Source organism: Euphorbia lathyris, chromosome 7 (genome assembly GCF_963576675.1).
Source record: "Euphorbia lathyris chromosome 7, ddEupLath1.1, whole genome shotgun sequence".
NCBI lineage: Eukaryota > Viridiplantae > Streptophyta > Magnoliopsida > Malpighiales > Euphorbiaceae > Euphorbia > Euphorbia lathyris.
In genome coordinates, this window is record NC_088916.1 from 5358443 (window position 1) to 5365780 (window position 7338).

General features: G+C 35.4%; 1 long non-coding RNA gene across 10 annotated transcripts; it reads left to right on the forward strand.

Annotated features, from left to right (window-relative positions):
* The first annotated feature begins 1904 nt into the window (after positions 1-1904).
* LOC136201512 (uncharacterized) lies at positions 1905-4711 on the forward strand. 10 transcript variants are annotated; one of them, XR_010673877.1, is made up of 9 exons: positions 1905-2165; positions 2336-2393; positions 2686-2785; positions 2960-3044; positions 3136-3290; positions 3624-3888; positions 4020-4057; positions 4159-4180; positions 4265-4711. It is a non-coding gene; the product is annotated as an uncharacterized lncRNA (long non-coding RNA). The 10 variants fall into 10 exon arrangements; XR_010673872.1 differs by having other exon boundaries at positions 2960-3009; XR_010673874.1 differs by lacking the exon at positions 3136-3290 and having other exon boundaries at positions 2960-3009; positions 4265-4399; positions 4492-4711.
* The last annotated feature ends 2627 nt before the right edge of the window (positions 4712-7338 follow it).

Sequence of the window (7338 nt, forward strand, 5' to 3'; positions counted from 1 at the left end):
CGGTAAGTTAAGTTCTCGTTGGGTTGGTCCTTTTGTTGTGATTAACAGTTTTCCTTATGGTACAGTTGAGATCAAGAGCATCGAGATGGATAAAGTTTTCAAAGTAAATGAGCATCACTTGAAAGTGTTCCATGAAGGTTTCAAAGAGGAACCAGAGTCGGAGACGAGTGTGGGACTTTCATATTATGAGAACGATTAGAAAAGGGAGTTCGTCGAGCATAGCGACGTTAAATAATTGCGCTATTGGGAGGCAACCCATTAAATAACCTTTTTTTTAATAGTGTTAATTTTTAGTTTAAATTTCAGGAGCTAATTTCATTTAAGCCGTGATCACGTGTCAAATTATAACCTTTGTCAAATCAGAAGCAGGAACCAATTTTGTTAAAACCGTGCCCACGGCTTATGAAAAACTAGTTACAGCTTTTGTTGTATTTGTGCGTTGACGATTAACGTGCCCACGACTTAAACAAATTTAGTCTCTGTTCTTTTTTTTTCTTTCACTAACATTTTTTTTTATTTTGTTTTATTTAAATTATTAGTTTTCTTTATTTTATTTATATCATTATTATAAAAAAAAATTGTTGAAAAAAGAAAAAAAAACATGATTTACATTGGTTAGTTAGTTTTTTTTTTCTTTCTTTTTAGTATTAGTTGTATTGTATTTTATTTATTTACATTATTATTTAAAAAAAGGTTAAAAAAATGAGAAAACCCACTTCCTAATTCTTAGGTGTGCGTTAGGTGGGTGAGGGGGGGTGTTTCCTCCCGTTCGGAAGGTGGAGGTGATTGTTGGTTTTGTGCGGAATGGGAGGATCGGGCCCGAGTGGACCGTGGGGGCGTATGTCGGCGGCTCTTTTTCGTGCCATGACAATAGTGAGGAATGGAGGAGAAGTAGAAAGAGTGGGAGATGAGTGTTGGGGAAGAGTTGGGTTAAAGAGTGGAGAAAAAGAAGGAAAAAGGAAGGATATTTATAGGAATGAAGTGGGGATCCAAGCAAAACTCGGATCCCCAAGAGGGGTACGCGCGGCATGAAGCGGCCACGCCACGCGTATCCCACCTTTTGAGCGCTTAATTGCACAATAGGGGTGTAATACGCGGGGCGTACATGGGGGTACGCCACGCGTAGTGCACCTCCTGCCCTTTTTGATGGAAGAAAAAGGCAGGGACGCGGGGCGTACGGGGGAGTACGCCGCGCGTAAAATGGAATGTGAAAAAACTTTTTCGGTTTTTTTAGATGTATTTTGAATTTTTTGGAGTTTTGATTTATGATGTTATTAATGAGGTGTTAATGTTTTTTATGGTTTTTATGTTTAGTTAATGTTTTTGGGTGTTTTAATTTTGAAATTAGGAGGGTAGTTAATGTAAATTTATTGTGGAGGGAGGTTGAGGATTTGAATTTGAAAGGATGGAAGTTGATTGGATGGAAGAAGAGGTGGAGTGGAGAAGTGGGAAAATTTTTTGGGGAAGAGAAATGATGGGAGGTTAGGAAGGAAAAGCTGCCATGGGGAGTTGTGACACAACTCCCCGAGGATACGCGCAGCGTACCCTAGGGTACGCCCCGCGTGTCCTCTATGTGGCATTTATTTGGGATCAATTGTAAGATACCACTACAAAAAAAGAAAGTTTCAAGTACAAATCCTTAGAGACAATTATATTGTATTGTCCTCTATTAATATTATTAAATTAGTAAAGGAGACAAAATTTATATTGTCTCTAATACTAATTAATAATACAATTGGGGACAATCTGAAAATAGAATATATTATTCTGAGCGGCAAAAGGAACGCTGAAACTGAAATCAATCGATTTCAATTTCAAAATTTTCAGCTTCCAATTATACCCTCATGTTTTTAGTATTATTTCAGCCTAACAATCCATTCTAAACGACAACGTATGAAGTTTCTTCCTGCACTAGGGTTTCCGGTAGCGTTTGGCGAGTGTCTTTTGCGATTTTAATGGTGAAATGAAAACCTCTCTCTCTCTTATTTCTTCCTTTTCTTCTTCCTTATTTCCAGCGAACAATTACAGAGGATGCAAGTGATTTCGTCTCCTTCTCCATTGAAATCCTTACTCCCGAATCACTGCCGATTTGGCCGCGTCAGTCGCAAGTTAGTGCTTCATTGTATCTATAGTTCCGACTCAGTTCAGCTCCTTGATGGCGTCAGGTAAAAAAATTCAGGCTAGTCTTTGGGTTTTGTTGGCTATGGTTTTCTCGAAATCATTGTCAATTTCAATCTGTTCCTCTTTTTTGGTTTATTCAATTCCAGAATCTCCTAATTAGATATTAATATTTCTTCTTGCTTTTGATGTTTTTTGATTTTATGTCTTCCACAAGAAATTAAGTCGAGATTGGCCTTCTTCCTCAGGTTTCAGATCTTCTTCTTCTTGGGTTTGTGAGTTCATCGTTCTCATCAATATGGACATTTAAATATGTTTTCTTTGTTTCTATTTTCTGGCTTCTAAATTCATATGCGAGTTCATGTTCTCATCAATATGGACATGTGAAGCTATTTTCTTTGTTTCTCTTATAAGTTCATCGATCTTGATAGCTTCTCTGTTCTTTTCAGCAACTTTGCTTACTGATTGTTGAAATTTTTGTTTGATTAGTGGAGTGAATTTCTCTTTTATTTGTTCTTTAGTTGTTCAATTTAGTCATTTCTTACCTTCTTCAATTTGTTGTGTTAGGCCGAGTATAATAAGAAGTTTAGTCTGGCTTTGGTTTTGCAATTGGTTGAATGATTACAACACTGGTTGATGATTATGTACTGAATTATGGTGACAACAGGTAATTGGCTACCTAGATAGCAATCTATTGCGATAAGAATGTTATGAATAGTAAATAAATATTGATAAAGTATTAATACTTGTATGTTCTTTTTTTGTTTGATTATTTACTGGAATTGATCTTTTTCTTTTACTGTTTTTCTTAATTGATTGTGGTAATTGTATTAATCTGCAGGATTTTGGAGTTTGAACTCAACAAAATAAGGTTTAACATGTCTTCAACAAGTAAGGTTTACCTTTTCTTCAACAAAATAACCATGGTATATTAGCATTGTAATGGTAATAGTAGGCCCATATGCAACATGGTATATTAGCTGATTTATTTTGTATTTCTGCTATGATATTTCCTAGGTGATAAGGAACAGAGCATTTTAATGGTAATAGTAGGCCCATATGCAACATGAAGAACAATTTCATGATTTCTTGGCTTAGAGTTACATATCGGTTTTCAGAAAATATAAACTCTAATTTCTACAGCCAAGGTTCTTCTTGCAGTTTTGTGAGAGGTGCAAATGCTTTCTCTTGTAACCTTTTGCCTCTTGTGTCTCCTTTTATATTTAGATACTAAGATACAGAGAAATTCCAGATTTAGAGTTCTAACAAATTATTGACAAAAGACAACTATTGATGATTAAATTATCTTAACATTGTTCTTACTTTCTATTTTAAACCATGATTGATGTGTACAATAAAGTTTGCAAATACCATTATAAAAACCATGTCCTTAATCACTGAATTAAAGATTGCATGAGTCATCTATGAGCTTTCCTTTATTATTGTGATACCATTTTTTAACTAACACAGAATTTGCTTATGAGTTCCTCGATTTTATCTGGCAGCTAAGTGGAATATTGATAGAAATCACTATAAGACGTGGAACCTCGAGAGAAAGTGGACAACGTATCAGGATTTCATACTGCTGCTAGATCTCTAGAGCAAATAGAAATTGCTCCAGAAACACCTGCTCAATGTACTAAATCACCGAGGTCTTTTGAAAGACCTGAAATGTCCGACTTGGATAGAGCAAGACTCAAATCTGAAAGAGAAAAGAAAGACCAGTCTCCTGAAAAGGAGCAAGATTCTGATCTCAGTTTCATAAATGAGGTAAGCATTCACCATGTAAAGCTTACACCTTACAATGGTGAGATTTTTTCTTGACATATTTTAAGATCAAAATACCTGCAGAAATGAAAAATTTCCCCCTTTTTTTATGATTTTCCCCCTTTATTAACCAGGATACAAATTCAACTGATAAAAGATAACCAGGACCAGAGTAAGTATTACTTCAATTTAATTTGTACTTGGCTTCAAATTAATGAGCTCATTTTTATTTCATAGAAAATAGGTTCTTATCTCATAAATATTTGATTGCAGATGGTTTGTGTGCAAAAACCAAGTAAGTTAATAAGGGCTTGTTTCATTTGACCTGCCTAATTCTTATGAATCAGCCTCTATTAAGTTTGTCCAATTTGTGTTGTAGAGTGGTAATGAAGTACTTGAACTAATACTTTTTGAATCAAAAGAAAAAGAGAGAGAGCATGAAGTAGTAAGTTGGATGGCACGTGTGGAAGGAAAAAGCAAGAAAAGAAGTGCAATGCTCTTATATGAGATACCGGTACATATTATTAAGCTTTTTCTTAAGCAAGTGAATGTTGCCTTTTCTTCTAAATTTGAAGTGCAGTTGTTCATTTATTGATTTCCTAACAGAAGCCATAAATTTGATAATTGCATGGGTCTTACATTTTAGGAGAAGATGATGCAAAAAGTAAGTTGTAGATTATAGAAACTATACCCTTGTCTATAATACCCTGCACTGCTGAATTTGTAGCTTTGAATCTAGATCTGGCTCAAGTTGTTGAATTTGTGAAAGGATGTCTTGGTGTTGAGGTGATTAGTTAATTCATTTCTAAATTTGGAGTTTTATTCTCATTCTTTTTATTATAGAATTTTTGGTTATAGAACTGGTTCTTGTGTTGATCTGCCTAATGGAGAATTGCATGTAATTTTGAGTGATAAGAAACAAAATTCTTACCAGTTATGTTGGATTAAGTGATAAGGCCTCATATTGTTTATGCTATTGATCTGAGTCCACGTGTTCAACTAGTTTTTTATTATTCTTCTCAGCTTGAATATAATTTTAATGTTTATGAACAAGATTTTTTTTTAAATGTAAAATTATATAGTTCAGTGTGAAACTTTAATTTTATATGTTGTAAAACTTGTAGATTATGAACACAATTAATGAGATGTTTTTGAACAAAGTTTCGTGAACAAGCTTATGAACAAGCTTGATTACACCGTTAGTGTTCATGAGCAAGCTATTTCTTCAAATACAAAACTAGCTAGTTCTGTGTGAAACATTAGTTTTGTAGGTTCTAAAGCTCATAGGTTATGAACATGATTAATGAGATGTTTTTGAACAAAATTTAAGAACAGAATTACCAAGGTCATTAATAAATAAACGAGTTGCTCGCTCACGATCATGAAAATGGCTCTCGTTGAATAAATATACTAGTTGCTCACTCACGATCATATATTAAGCTCTTCCATTTTCTGTTGTGACAGCCTATTTATATAGCATGTATTTAAAGAGGTCAGCACCTTGTCTTATTACTGTCTAAGTTCATGCCTTGAATGGAAGCTATTTAAGCTTAAGCTAAATGAAACTGACTGATGAAATAGTTTCTAAATATCAAATTCCAACCAAATTGTCAAACATAAACTGCATTTTAATGACACCAACATGAATCACTAGATCCCATCTAAAAGGAGTTTATTCCATCAACATATATGTATAGTAGAGTAGATTAAATTCATTTAGTAGATTAGCTATATGTTGCTGTATACTAGTAGCTATAGTATATTTTTTTTGACGTTATTCTCTGATGGTATATTTTTTCTTGATAGTACAGCACCATCACTTTGCCATAAACCTTTTTCTTTCCAAAAAATTCTTTTATCAAGTGATAGTAATATTGACTCATATTTGTTCAATATATATTTGATCAATCTTTCTTAACTTAACTAGTATATATATATATATATATATGTTACTATCTTTTTCCACATTTTTTTCCAGTGTTATCAAACAATTGGTATTTAACGTGATTGTAATATTTATTGCACTGTCATATCTAAGATAAGTACTCAAGCATTTCATGGATGTTGATAGATTATACAGGATCTAAAACTTACATTTTCTTTTCTTTCATTTTTTTTTCTTGTAAGGTCATTCAAATTTCAGAGATATCTTTTACAGAATGGGTTTGTCTGATAGGGATATAGTAGCACTCTCAAGGGGACATGTTGCCCCTGTGAACGAGGACGATCGTCGTCCTAAAAAACAGGGACAAATGATGTCCCTAGTAGTAATGGGGACGACAGTCATCTTTATGAACGGAGACGAAATAGTCTCTAGAAGCGGGCGCGATAGTTGTCCCTATAAATGAGGACAACAGTCGTCCCAAAGAACGGGGACAAAATGATGTCCCTATTAACGGGGACGATAGTCGTCCTTATCAGCGGAGACGAAATGTTGTCCCTAGAAATCGGGGCGACAGTCGTCCCTAGGAACGGGGGACGACAGTCGTCCCTAGGAACGGGGACGACAGTCGTCCTTAAGAGTGGGGACGACAGTCGTGCTTCTAAATTGGGACGACATTAATTTTTTCGTCCCCAATAGAATCAAGGACGGAGGAAACAAGGACAAAAAACAAGGACGAGAAAATTGTCCCTATAAGTATAGGGGACAAAATTTTAGGTTTTTGGGGACGATTTTTTTCATCCCTGAAAGTGTTTTTTTTTTGTAGTGTACGCGGGGCGTATGGGGTTATACATCCCGCGTACCTTAAAATTTTTTTGGATTAGTGTGGGATTTGTTTTTCTTTTGGTTTTATAAAAATAATAGAAACTATGCTAAAAATAAAAATGAAAGCAAAAATTAAAACACAAGTAAAAATAAAATGTAGAACAATAACTCAAAAAGGAAGAAAAATAAAGAAAAGAGAAGAGAACAAAAATTTATAATACATATAAACAAGAGGGTTCGAGTAATTCAAACCAATGCTACGTTTATAGTCAAAGTAGCTCGACTTTCTTATGCCGCGGCTTAGGGCAAGATGTCCGGGTTGGAACTTGACGGGTCCGAACCCCTATTGTTGAGGAGCGTTATCACCTGTCCGGATTCCTGATTCTTACCCCGTGGGTTTTGTTCAGTGTTTGCCGGGAGGGTTCCTACTGGCCTTTGTTGTTGTTGACGGTTTAGGTGGGCCACCTGGCGGCTAAGATCCAGCTAAGATCCCTGCAAAACACTTCGCTATCGGAAAGACGGGTTAATATGTCCTTCAACAAAGACATGACCGATTGGTCGTGTACATTGTTGGAAGGTGGAGCGTTCCGATTACTGGGCGCAGCTTGTGATTGCCCGAGCCCGTTTTCCTGAAATTCCTGCTCAAAGCCGGATGGGGGCCTCAACACGTTATTATTATTGCCATTTGATAAGTTCGGGTGTTGGTACCGAGGCCTCCATCCGCCGTTATTAATATTATTATTGTG